Source organism: Miniopterus natalensis, chromosome X, assembly GCF_054644295.1.
Source record: "Miniopterus natalensis isolate mMinNat1 chromosome X, mMinNat1.hap1, whole genome shotgun sequence".
NCBI lineage: Eukaryota > Metazoa > Chordata > Mammalia > Chiroptera > Miniopteridae > Miniopterus > Miniopterus natalensis.
Window position 1 is genome coordinate 22,453,025 of NC_142103.1, and position 15,063 is coordinate 22,468,087.

The following is a 15,063-nucleotide window of genomic DNA, read 5'->3' on the forward strand; positions in this document are numbered from 1 at the left end:
AGTAAAAGGTTCATTTGGGTTTAGGCTTTTTATTTTTAAAGGTATGATTTTTTGGAGATTTTTTCTATTACAAGCAGCCTTTATGACTAAGAGGTTACCAGGAAAATTCAAAGGCAGCAAAAGGAGGTTTCTAATGAGAATAGATATTTGGGGTTACCTGTGTAAATTAGCTGCTGTGGAGAATAACCCCAATTACCAAGCTTTGCAAGGTTTTGGGGACTCAGCAATGTCTCTGGCACTTGGGTTCCAAAATGTTCTGTGGCCAGAAAAACTCAGGTTGGAATGTTCCAATAGACTGAGTGGGCACCTATAATATGACTTTGCAATCAAAGATTCTTAGAGCTTGTAGCAACCTGAGAAATCATGGAGTTCAACACTTGTATTTTACATATGTGGAAACTGAGGCCTGCAGTGACCAGGAATTGGAAATATGACCCATCCAGACAAAGACAAGACTAGAGCCAATAGTTCTCAGTTAAAGAATCCATCCACATTTGAAATTGCTTCTCTTGTGGCTAAAACATCATATTTTCTTTAATATGAAAAGAAAAAAAAAAAAGACTTGGACACTTGTTTATAGGGCCAATATGAGAGTGACTGTTTAGATTTTCAGATTTTCTTGGCAAAATTCCCTGGACGTGCAGATTCTCTCTGCTAGGCTTCAAAATCATCCAAACCCAGAGAAAACTAGAGATGAGTGTTTGACCGTGTCTACATGATGCTTAAACAGACAGTTGATTCAGTCAAAAAATATTATTCATGTTGTTGGTTTGGCAACAAAAATAGTTGGTGGACTGAATCTTTTACTTTTTAACTCCTTGAGAGGCAGTATGGGGTAGAAGGAAAAGCTCCAGATTGGCTGTCAAAAAGCATGACTTTCAGACCCAGTTGAACCACTCATTAATCCTTCTCCCCCTGGGCACCAGTTTCTCCCTCTGTAAGTTAATCAGATTTGGACTAAGTTGTCTCTATGGTGCCTTCAAATTTTGACCTTCTAGGGTACTATTCTATGCCTATTTTGTCATTTTCCAGTATGGAATAGAAGAGGACGATGTCTCTGCTTATGGTCCTTGCCATCTGCATATGTGTTCGGCAGCTTCACAGTTCTAGTTTAGAAGAGATTTTTGGATGTAGTTCTCAGTCTGTTTCCATTGCATTCCCATCTTGACTTCTAAATAGGTAGCTCACTGTTCTCCCTGGTCCTTTCCCCTAGTTTCCTTCTCATAAGGAGAAAAGGAGTTCAGTATTCAGTTAACAGGAAGAACTCAGCAGTACTGTCAGGGGGCCTGTACTTTGTTATCTGACTTCATCAAGCTAGTGCTAACCCTTCATCAGTCCACACCTCCTTTCCAGATTAATCATGCCCAAAGCCTGGATAGCTGGTTTGTGGAATTTTTAATTTTTTTTAAAATATTTTTTAAAATATATCTTTATTGATTTCAGAGAGAGGAAGGGAGAGGGAGAGAGAGAGACAGAAACATCAATGATGAGAGAGTCATTGATCAAGCCCGCAACCGGTTATGTGCCCTGACTGGGAATCGAACCCCAATCGCCTGGATCCCAGGTCGATACTCAACCGCTGAGCCACGCCTGGCTGGGCTTGTGGAATTTTTTAAAAAGAGGTAGTGCCCATCAGTAGATGAGTGGATTAAAAAAGCTGTGGTACAATGGAATACTACTCAGCTGTTAAAAAGGACATCGTACCTTTTGCAACAGTGTAGATGGACCTGGAGAGCATCATGCTAAGTGAAATAAGTCAGTCAGAGAAAGACAAGTGCTATGTGATTTCACTTATATGTGTAATCTAATGAACAAAACAAACAAACAAAATAGAGACAGATTCATAGATAGAGAAAAGATGAACATTTGCCAGAGGTGAGGGAGGTTGGGGGGCTCTGTGAAAAAGGTGAAGGGATTAAGCAAGAGAACAAAAAACAACTCATAGACACAGACAACAGTATGGTGATTACCAGAGAGAAAGGGGGGTGGGAGAGGGTAGAAGAGGCTAAAGGGGGGTAAGTGGTGATGGAAGGAGGCTAGACTTGGGTTGGTGAACACACAATACAATATACAGATGATGTATTATAGAACTGTACACCTGAAACCTATATAATTTTATTAACCAGTGTCACTCTAATAAATTCAATAAACACTAAAAAAAGTAGGGAACAAGGAAGTAGTGTTGACTTAATGATGGGTTCCATGTCAGGTGTTAAATCTGACTATTTCTGGTTAATTTCTCACTCTTAACCTCTGAATAAGATCTCTTGGCTCATGCCCCTGACCATCACAATTACTTGCTGAAGCTTTTTTGAGTGGATTCAAGCCAGTGATGTCTTGGAATCAGCTCTCACCAGATTGTGAGAGGCAATTGTGCACATCTTTTACCAACTCCACATTAAGTGAAAACACATTGGTTGTTTGAAATCGGCCATGTTGGCAATATTTACATAACAGAAATTGAAAATTTCTACAAATCAGGATGATTTTTCTTCCTAGAGAGCCAGTTGTTAAACAGTTATCACTGTACACCATGGGTCAAACTCAAATACTTCTAGAATCTAGAAAGATAACTTGAAAAAGTAAAACAGGCTTGAAGGTAACAATAGGGACACAGTAGGGAATGGTGGGAACTCTGGCAATTAGCAAGCACATTTGCTATGTAAAATCAGCAGCCACTATTCTGTTCTAGCCTATGTTACCATGTAGAGATGTCAGCCTTGTGTTGTCAGCAATTTTAATTTTTAAGAGGAACTGAATATAAAGAATTTTGTGTGAAATCTACTAATTATAAAAAATAAAGATTGTTTGGAACCAATTCAAAGTCTGAAAAACATCCTTGTTAAGTCCAGGCAAACCATGTGGACTGACAGGCTCTCCTCAGCCTTTAGGTCAGCAGTTTGCCATCTTGCTTTCTGTATCCCCTGTTTCCTGCTCTTATTCCCTGGGTTATATAGCTCTAATGTTGGGTTGCCAACATCATTTCCTAATCAGAAACAAACTTGCCTTCCCTGAGAACTGAAAGAACAGAAAATTTGGATCTGAGAATATCCAGGTGGCTTCTTTTGATTCTGGCTTGTGTCTTATTTCTTGTCCATGTGCCGTGAAGCTGGAAAAGAGGATCCTAGGCCCAAATCTGCATCTAAGATTTTATTATGATCATCAAGCACCAGAACAATACCTGGTGCTTGCACAGTTGGTTGTGAGGAGTGAGTGACTTCCATTTTGGCATCACTCTCTTTACTGTTCCACTTGCAGGCATATTGGCACTCTGCCCTCCATCTCACTCCCTGACTGGAAAAATAGGATGGGAAATTGGGCTAATTATTGGGTTTCTCTTCCTGCTTTTATCCCCACTTTTCCTAAAGATAGGCAAACTAAAGCTTCAGTAGCTAATAAGGGACTTTGCTGAATGTGCAATAGCTCTCACATTTGGACTAAGTGGATGAGGGCAGGGAGGGCAAACTGAGGATGGAAACAAATAATGAGCACCTACAGTATGTCAGGCATTATGCCAGGCACTCCATGTAAATCAGGTCATTGAATCTCCACAGCAACATTATTATTACCCCCCTTTTACACATAAGGAAGGAGTCTGGAAAAGCAGAATGGCTTATTGGGATTCAGGTTCAGATATGCTTGATTCCAAAGCAATACCAAAGCCTTGGCTCTATTGAGTGTACCATGCTACCTACCTAAGGAGAGCTAGATGCTGTGGTTAAGGCAATGAAACAGTCACTTTGCTGGGTTCTGCCAAAAAATAATAGTGGACAGCTCTGCTACCTAGCTTTGGAATAAAGGCAAATACACTGGGAAGTTCACTGTGTTCTAGGGAACTATGAGTAGCTCAGGGTTCTACAGTAAGCTTTCTAAACAAATTCAATTTAAAGTAATTAAATACTCTATAGCAATAGAGCTTCCAGGGAGGCAGTTTCTATCCCACCATATTGCATTTTTCTAGGCATAGTGTAACAGCTGAATATATCTCTACTTCGTTTTTTGACATCCCTGGTTAATAAGTTTTACAAACCTTTGTAAGACTGCTTAAAAAGGTAGTTAAACTACAAATCTTCAATCAGAAGAGAGTATGTTTAATGCTTTGCCCATTTGACTCATTCATAGTAATAGTGGGCACACTACTTTCGGATCAAGGAATGCACCTCCTTGCATCATTTAGATATTTACTACCAACCTAAACACTATAATGAGTTTACCTTGACTTTTAAAATAAATATGTTCCTGAAATTTTCTGAAAACCAAATCTTGCTTTTTCATAGGCTTTTAAGATAAATCTGGAGATGTGCTCTCTTCAGAACAGAATCACTTAAAATGCCCCAAAAATATAAAATCACTTAAAAAGAAAATCAACTCTATAAAAATATTCAGCATGGTCGCTATAGTTAACAATACTGTATTATATACTTAAAAGTTGCTAAGAGAGTAGATCTTAAATGTTCTAACCACAAAAACATTGTAATTATGTGAGTTGATGGACTCATTAATTAACTTTATTGTGGTAATCATTTTGCACCATATACATATATCAAATCATCATGTTCTACACCTTAAACTCACACAATGTTATCCATCAATTAAATCTCAATGAAGCTGGGAAAAACAAATAAATATAATGAGTATAAGTTCTACAGCATACAGTATATAAGATCAGCACACAACAATGAACTGCATTAGTACATGCTAGCAATGCATATTGGAAACTGAATATTAAAACAATAATATTTACAACTGCTTAAAAGAAGATAAATATGTAGGTATGAATGTAAGGAAACATACAGGATCTGTATGCTAAAAACTACAAAGCACTGATGTATGAAATCAAAGAAGACCTCAATAAATACAGAGACATGCTGTGTTCACAGATTGTAGGAGTCAGCACATTAAAGTTATCAATTATTTCTAAATTGATCTACATGTTTAATGCAATTCCTATCCAAATCCAAGAAAGGTTTTTGTAGACATAGATGAGCTTATTCTAAAATTTATACAGAAAAGTATGAGGCCCAGCTTAGCTGAAACAATCTTAAGAATGATTAAAGTGAGAGGAATTAAGAGTGATTAATATTAAGGTTTACTATATGTCTACAGTAATCAGACTGGGTGTTGTTGATGGAGGGATAAACACAGAGAACAAAATAGAGAAACCAACAATAGGCCCATACAATGCCCAACTGACGTTTAACCAAGTTGTAAACACACTTAAATGGAAGAAAGATAGTGTGTGTTTTTTAATGATGTTGGAGCAATTGGACATTCATAGGCAAAATGTGAACCTTGATCCAAAGATCACACTTTATATAAAAATTAACTCAAAAAGGATCATAGATTTAAATGTAAAAATGAAACTATAACACTTTAAAAATAAGGGAAAATGTTTGGGATCTAGGGTTAGGCAAAGGGTTTTTAGACTTAATATCAACACAATCCTTACAAGAAAAAATTGATAAATTGGACCTCATAAAACTAAATTTTGTTCTATGAAAGCTTAAGGGAAGAGGATGAAAAGACAAACTACAGTCTGGGAGAAACCATGTATATAACAAAAGACTACTATCTAGAATATATAAAGAACTTTCAAAATTCAACTGTAAGAAAACAATCCAATTAGATAAAGTGGAAAACATATTAAGAGACATTTCACCAAAGAGGATGTATAGACATCAAATGAATACAGAAAAAGATGGTAGATATCATTAGGTATCCAAGATGGCGGCAGACTGAGTGGAAACTACACTGACACTCTCCCAGGACTGATCTGGACTTACAACTAAAACATAGAAAAAACATTCTGAAAACCATCCTGAAATCCAACTGAGGACTGGCTGGAGAGCACTCACATAACCAAGGAGGAAAAGTGGAGACAGCACAGAGACTGGTAGGAAGTGCGGACGTGAGAGGGCTGGCTGGGCTCCTACAGGCAGCAGCTGAAGGTCCAGAGGGATATCTCAGCTGTGGGGGGTTCCCACTGAGGACTCTGGGCCTAAACCCCAGGCTGAGCTTCCCAGACAAGAGCACCAGAACTGAGAAAGGTGCCCATATAACATCTGCCTGTGAAAAGCAGCTTGGTATCTGTCTACCATGGAGAGATGGTTGGAAATGCAGGCACCCTCTTAAAGAGCCAACATACAATGTTTCATGTGCAGCCACTCACCTTGGGCTCTGGTGGAGGGGGAGTGGAGTGGACTGGAGCTGTGTGGGGAGAGTGTGGGGAGAGTCATTCCCCCAGACTGCGGGGGACATCTTTCTTGGGAGGTGAATTTTCAGCTTTTGCCTGAGGGGGGAAGCAATTGCCCCACCCTGCTGGAGAGCCTCTTGCCCTGCCCAGAGGAGTTTCTACAGCCTGAGCCTTGTTAAGAGACCGATGACAACCAACTTCCCCATCCTGTGGAGCTTCTACAGCCTGAGCTCATTAAGAGAATCAGATTAACCAGTCTGCAGACTGAGGTAGACCTCAGGGTGCTTTGAGTCTTTGCCTGATCTCTTTTGGGACCCAGCCTTAGAAAAGTGACTTTGGTGTACATCTTAGTCCTTTCCAAATGCCTCTAGCCCCAGCAGCAGAGATCTCAGCCTGGGGTTGTTGATAGCTCCAAACAGGGTACTCAGGGACAGTCACAAACTGCCTCTGACATTGGCCTGTACCAGAGACCCTCCAAAAAGACTGAGGGTCTTAGAAGATCTACCTAACACTTAGCCAAAATGAGGAGACCAAAAAACGCCCCAAATGAAAGAACAAGAGAAATCTCCACAAAAAGAGCCAAATGAAACAGAGGTAAACAATCTCTCAGATATAGAGTTCAGAATACTGATTGTAAGGATGCTCAACAGCATGAAAAAGGATTTGGTAACTATGAAAAATGACCAGTCAGAAATGAAGAATGACGTAGCAGAAATAAAGAATACATTAGAAGGAATAAACAGCAGATTAGAGGAAGCTGAGGATTAGACCAGTGAATTAGAAGACAGGGTAGAAAAAAAATCACTCAATCAGAGACCCAAAAACAAAATAAACAATTAAAAAACAGGAGGACAGTCTAAGGGAGCTGTGGAACAGCATAAAACATAACAATATTTGTATTATAGGAGTGCCAGAGGAGGTTGAAAGTGAGCAGGGGTTAGAGAACTTATTTGATGAAATAATGCCAGAAAACATCCCTAACCTGGTCAAGGAAAAAGGCACTCAGGTTCTGGAGGCAGAGAGAGTCCCAAAGAAGAAGAATCCAAAGAGGCCCACCCCCAGACACCTCACAATTAAAATGTAAAGAATCCAAGACAAAGAGAGAATCTTAAAGGAAGCTAGAGAAAAGCAATCTGTTACCTATAAAGGAGCTCCCATAAGGCTGTCATCTGACTTCTCATTGGAAACTCTGTAGGCCAGAAGGAAATGGCATGAAGTATTCAAAGTAATGCAAAACAAGGATCTGAAACCAAGACTACTCTATCCAGCAAGATTATCAATCAAACTGGATGGTGAAATAAAGAGTTTCCCAGACAAAAAAAAAAAAAAAAAAAAAAGGCTAAAAGACTTTATCACTACAAAACCAGCATTACAGGAAATGTTAAAGGGACTGCTATAATTAAAAGTAGAAATAAAGAGAATGAGAAACATAGCTATAAAGAAACAAAATGTCAGTAGGTATCTTTCAATAATAACCATAAATGTAAATGGATTGAATGCCCAATAAAAAGATATAGGGTGTTTGAATGGATAAGAAAACAAGACCCAAATATATGCTGTCTACAAGAGACCCACCTCAGAACAAAAGCCTCATACAGGATGAGAGTGAAGGGATGGAAAAAGAACTTTCCATGCAAATGAAAATGAAAAAAAAGCTGGGGTAGCAATAGTTATATCTGACAAAATAGACTTCAAAATGAAGACCATAATGTAAGACAAGAAAGGTCATTACATAATAATACTAAAGGGATCAATCCAGCAAGAGGATATAACCCTGAAAAAACATATGCACCCAATATAGGAGCACCTAAATTTATAAAAAAAAAAACAAAAAACTTCTAGAAGATTTTAAGGGAGAGATTGACAGCAATACAGTCATACTTGGGGACTTTAACACCCACTGACTTCACTGGATAAGTCTTTCAGACAAAAAAATAAAGAAGGAAACAGTGACCCTAAATGGCACACTAGTTCAGATGGATTTAATCAACATTTACAGAACATTCTACCCCAAAGCTGCAGAATATACATTCTTCTCAAGTGCACACAGGACATTCTCAAAGATAGGCCACATGTTAGAACACAGAACAAGTCTCTATAAGTTCAAGAAGATTGAAATAATATCAAGCGTCTTCTTGGATTATGAGGGCATGAAATTAGAAATCAACTACAATAAAAACACTAAAAGACATTTAAACACATGGAGACTGAAAAACATGTTTTTAAACAATGAATAGGATACCAAAGAGATTAAGAAAGAAATAAAAAACTTCCCGGAAACAAATGAAAATGAACACAAAACAACTCCAAATCTATGGGACACAATGAAAGCAGTCCTGAGAGGAACGTTCATAACACTACAAGCCTGCCTCAAAAAACAAGAAAAACTTCTAATAGACTCTTTAACCCTACAACTTAAAAACTTAGAAAGAGAACAACAACAAAAGCCCAGAGAAAGTAAAAGAAAAGAAATAATAAAGATCAGAGCAGAAATTAATGACATAGAGCCTAAAAAATAATACAAAAAATAAATGAAACCAAGAGCTGGTTCTTTGAAAAGGTAAATAAGATTGATGCACCTTTAGCCAGACTCACTAAGAAACAAAGAGAGAGGACCCAAATAAATAAAATCAGAAATGAAAGAGGCACTATAACAACAGAACCAACAGAAATACAAAGGATTGTAAGAAAATATTATGAGCAACTATATACCAACAAATTGGACAACATGGGGGAAATGGATAAATTCCTAGAAGCATACAACCTTCCAAAGCTGAATCAAGAAGAGGGAGAAAACCTGAATAGGCCGATAACAACTAATGAAATTGAAGCAGTAATAAAAAAACTCCCAGCAAACAAAAGTCCTGCACCAGATGGATTTACAGGCGAGTTTTCCCAAACATTCAAAGAAGACTTAACACCTATTCTATTCAAACTATTCCAGAAAATTCAAGAGGAGGGAAAACTCCCAAACTCTTTTTATGAGGCCAGCATCATCCTAATCCCAAAACCAGATAAAGATACTACAAAGAAAGAAAATTACAGGCTAATATCCCTGATGAACATAGATGCTAAAATCCTCACTAAAATACTAGCAAACCGGATCCAGCAATACATTAAAAAGATCATACATCATGACCAAGTTGGATTTATTCTGGGCATGCAAGGCTGGTACAACATCCGCAAATCAATTAATGTGATACATCACATAAACAAAATGAAGGACAAAAATCATATGATCATATCAATAGACGCAGAAAAAGCATTCAACAAAATCCAGCACCCATGTCTGATAAAAACTCTCAGCAAAGTGGGAATAGAGGGATCATACCTGAACATGATAAAGGCCATATACGACAGACCTACAGCCAACATCATACTCAATGGGCAAAAACTAAAACCATTACCATTAAAAACAGGAACAAGACAGGGATGTCCACTTTCACCACTCTTATTCAACATAGTACTGGAAGTCCTCGCCATAGCCATCAGACAGGAAGAAAACATAAAAGGTATCCAAATTGGAAAGGAGGAAGTAAAACTGTCATTATTTGCAGATGACATCATATTGTACATAGAAAACCCTAAAGACTCCATCAAAGTACTACTAGATTTGATAAATGAATTTGGCAAGGTAGCTGGATACAAAATCAACATCCAGAAATCAATGGCATTCTTATACACCAACAATGAACTTTCAGAGAAAGAAACGAAAAAGCAATACCATTTACCATTGCAACTAAAAAAATAAGATACCTAGGAATAAACTTAACCAAGGATGTAAAAGACCTGTACTCAGAAAACTATGTGACACTGAAAAAAGAAATAGAGGAAGATTTAAACAAGTGGAAGAATATACCATGCTCATGGATTGGAAGAATTAATATCATTAAAATGTCCATACTACCCAAAGCAATTTATAAATTCAATGCAATTCCTATCAAAATACCAATAGCATATTTCACAGATTTAGAACAAACATTTCGAAAATTTATATGGAACCAAAAAAGACCCCGAATAGCTGCAGCCATCTTGAGAAAAAAGAACAGAATCAGAGGGATCACATTACTGGACTTCAAACTGTATTACAAAGCCACTGTAATCAAAACGGCCTGGTATTGGTACAACAACAGGCATATAGATCAATGGAACAGAACAGAAACCCCAGAAATAGACCCATGCCATTATGGCCAGTTAATATTTGACAAAGGAGGCAAGAGTGTCCAATGGAGTAAAGACAGTCTCTTCAATAAGTGGTGCTGGGAAAACTGGACAGATACATGCAAAAAAATGAAACTAGACAAGCAACTTTCACCATACACAAAAATAAACTCAAAATGGATAAAAGACTTAAATGTAAGTCATGAAACCATAAAAATCCTGAAAGGAAACATAGGCAGGAAAGTCACAGACATCCCATGTGGTGGATTTTTCACTGATACATCTCCTAGGGTAAGAGAAACAAAAGAAAAAATAAACATATGGAGCTACATCAAACTAAAAACTTCTGCACAGCAAAAGAAAACAGCCTCAAAATACAAAGGAACCCCAAAGTCTGGGAAAACATATTTGCCAAGGATAAATCTGATAAGGGGCTAATTCCAAAGTGTACAAAGAACTCATAGCACTCAGCAAGAGGAAGACAAACAACCCAATTAAGAAATGGGCAAAGGACTTGAATAGACACTTCTCCAAAGAGGGCATATGGATGGCCAAGAGACGCATGAGAAAATGCTCAACGTCGCTAATCATCAGAGAGATGCAAATTAAAACCACAATGAGGTATCACTTCATACCTGTCAGAATGGCTGCCAGCAACAAATCAACAAATGACATGTGCTGGCGAGGGTGTGGAGAAAGGGCAACCCTAGTACACTTCTGGTGGGAATGCAGACTGGTGCAACCACTATGGAAAACAGTATGGGGGTTCCTCAAAAAATTAAAAATGGAGCTGCCTTTTGACCCAGTGATTCCACTCCTAGGAATGTATCCTAAGAATCCTGAAACATTCATCAGAAAGGATATATGTTCATAGCAGCGCAGTTTGCAATAGCTAAGATCTGGAAACAGCCCAAGTGCCCATCAGTAGATGAGTGGATAAAAAAGCTGTGGGACATTTACACCATGGAATACTACGCAGCTGTAAAGAAGAAGAATCTCGTACCCTTTAGGACAGTATGGATGGACCTGGAGAATATTATGCTAAGTGAAATAAGCCAGGAAGCGAAAGACAAATATCATATGATTTCGCTTATACGTGGAATCTAAAGAACTTAATAAACCGATGAACAGAATAGATTCAATGACATGGAAGCATAGATGAGACTGATGAATGTCAGAGGGATAGAGGAGAGTGGGTGGGTGCAGGGGGAGAGAGTAACCAAAGAATTTATATGCATATATATACACAACCCAGGGACATGGACAATGGTGGGGAGAGGGACTGGGGAGAGGGAAGGAACGGAGTGGAATGGGTCATTGGGGAGAAAAAGGGACATCTGTAATATTTTAAACAGTAATAAAATTTAAAAAAAAAAGAAATACAAAATCATAAGCAAAGGGAATCCCCATAGGCTACTGCCAAGAGGTTTTATGTTAATTTTAGCATTCATTAGAAATGTTTTGAATTCTTAAAATGTGGAGCAGTTCTTTTCATTAAGAGTATGTATGTGATTAGGAGAGGCTGGCCTCATAATTCTGATTTTTAAGGAAAGTCTCTCTTCTAATGGGAACACTGAAGCTGAAGTATAGTAGTCCATAAATAAAAGAGAACAAAAGTCTCATTTTTACTGAAAAAAACAAACAAACAAAAAACACAAAAAAACAAAACAAAAAAAGAATGCAGAGAAATTGGATCTCTCATGCACTGCTGGTGGGAATATAAATAGCACAACCACTTTGAAAAAGCACATGGCAATCTTTAAAAAACTAAATGCACACTTACCATACAATCCAGGAACTGCACTGTTGGGTATTTATTCCAGAGAAATGAAAATTTATGTTCATGCAAACCTATAAACAAATGTTCATAGCAGTTCTATTTATAACTGCCAAAATCTGGAATCAACCCAGATGCCCTACATTAGATAAATGGTTAAAAAAGCTGTGATACATCCATACCATCGAATACTACTCAGCAACAAAAGAAATAAAATTGGGTGGGGGGAGAGATTGACCAAAGAATTTATATGCATATATGCATAACCCATGGACAATAGTGTGGTGAAAGCCTGGGGTGAGGAGTAGGTGTGGGGTAGAAGAGGTCAATGAGGGAAAAAAGGGGACATCTGTGATTTTTTCAACAATAAAGATAAATTAAAAAAAGAAACCAAATCTTGTGCCTGGTCAGCTTGAATGGATCTCCAGAGAATTATATTGAGTGGAAAAAAAAAATCTCAAATGGATAAATAGTGTATAATTCCATGTAATACTCTTTTTTTCCAATTCATTTTATAGTATTTTATTTTTAATTATTATTTTATTATTTTTAAAATGTATCTATTTATTTTTGTTTTTCAATTAGAGTTGACTTTCAATATTATTTTATATTAGTTTGAGGTGTACAGAATAGTGGTCAGGCAATTATACAATTTACAAAGTGATCTCTCTGATCATTCTAGGACCCACATGGCACCATACATAGTTATTAAAATATTATTGACTATATTCCCTATGTTATACTTTACATCCCTGTGACTATTTTGTAACTAAAATTTGTATTTCTTAACCCCTTCACCTCTTTCATCCAGCTCCTAATCCCCCTACCATCTGGCAACCCTCAGTTTGTTCTCTGTATTTATGAGTCAGTTTCTATTTGTTCATTTATGTTATTCTTTAAGTTACACATATAAGTGAAATCATATGATATTTGTCTATCTCTGACTGACTTATTTCACATAGCATAATACCCTCTAGGTCCAACCATGTTGTTTCAAATGGTAAGATTTCATTCTTTTTTATGGTCGAGTAACATTCCATTGCATATATGTACCACTTCCTTATCTACTGTCTACTGATGGGCACTTGTACTTCTTCCATATCTTGGCAATTGTAAGTAATGCTGCAATGAACTTAGGGGTGCATGTATCTTTTTGAATTAGTCTTTTGGATTTCATCAAATATATACCCAGAAGTGGAATTGCTAGGTCATAAGGCGCTCCTATTTTCAATTTTTGAGGAACCTCTGTACTGTTCTCCAGAGTGGCTGCAATCAATTTGCAATCCCAACAGTGCACAGGATTACCTTTTCTCCACATTTTAGCCAACAGTTGTTGTTTGTTGATTTATTGATGATAGCCATTCTAACAGACGTGAGGTGACATCTCAGTGTTTTTAATTTGCATTTCTCTGATGATTAATGATGTTGAGCATCTTTTCATATGTCTATTGGACATCGGTATGCCCTCTTTGGAGAAATTTCTATTCAGGTCTTCTGCCCATTTTTAAATTAGATCTATTCTTTTTTATTTGATTTTATTATTTTTTTGGTGTTAATTTGTATGAATTCTTTATAAGTTTTGGATACAACCCCCTTATGGGATGTATCATTGCCAAATAGCTTCTTTACTTCAGAAGATTGTCTTTTCATTTTGTTGGTGGTTTCCTTTGTTGTGCAAAACATTTTAGTTTTATACAATTTTATACAGTTGTCTCCTGCAGGTGACAACTGATCAATGTTTCTCTCTCACATCGATGTTTCTCTTTCTTTTTCTCCCTTCCTCTTTCTAAAATCAATAGACATGAACTTGGGTGAGGATTAAAAAAAGAGCTTAAGGTAATGTGTGAATTAGATGGGGCAAGGTCTCAGGAAGTTCGCAAGTTGGAGTGAGTGGAATTCACCAGGCTAATGCAGATTTAGATTTGGCTGTGCTGGGGAGGATGGGGAAGTGCTCAACACAGGAAAGATGACACCCATGGACCATGCGGGAAGAGAGCTCAACACAAAGTCAATGGTAATCTCTCTCCAGTACTCGCCCAGAAGCCACATACCTCAGTTTCTCCCTTTGTGTCTCTGGCACCCCCTGAGCCGATGTCCCTCAACTTGAGTCCAAGGTGAGTGCCTTTGAGCAAGAGTTTTTGTGAGGGCTCTTTAAGGAGATGCCTAGGTTTCCAGCAGCCTTCCATCTCACCCTGATGGTCGGAATCCTTTCTGATTTTCACAGCCAGAAGTTATGTGAGATTCTCCCCCAGCACTGGTGTTCTAGGCTGGGAAGGCCTGCATAGGACCGAGACCGCTCACCCCTCAAGGTGAGCTCTGCAGCTGAGATATCCTGCCAGATTTTCAACTGACACATGTAAGTGTGGGGCCAGCTGTTTTCATGTCTCCACACCTCTTACCAGTCTCTACGTGGCTTCTTTATATCCTTAGTTATAGGACTTCTGCTCACCTAGTCTTCACATGATATTTTTATTGATTGTTCTATTATTTAGTTGTAATTTTGATATGGTCATGGAAGAGATGACTATAGCTCCCACCTACTCTGCAATCTTGACCACAACCTCTTTTTTTAAAATTTAATTTAAATTTTTTCAATTACAGTTGACTTTCAATATTATTTTATGTTAGTTTCAGGTGTATAGCATAGTGGTTAGACATTTACATAATTTATGAAGTGATTTCCCCAGATCAGTCTACTACCAACCGGGCATCATACATAGTTATTAAAATATTATTGACTATTTTTCTTATGGTATACTTTATTCTGAAATGACAAAATTATAGACATGGGGAACAGTTTAGTGGTTGCTAGGGAGTAAAAAGAGGGGGAGAAAAGATGGATATGACTATAAAAGATTAACTCTGGAAATCCTTAAGGTGTTAGCACTGTTCAGTATCTTTACTGTGGTAGTAGTCACATGAACCCACACAT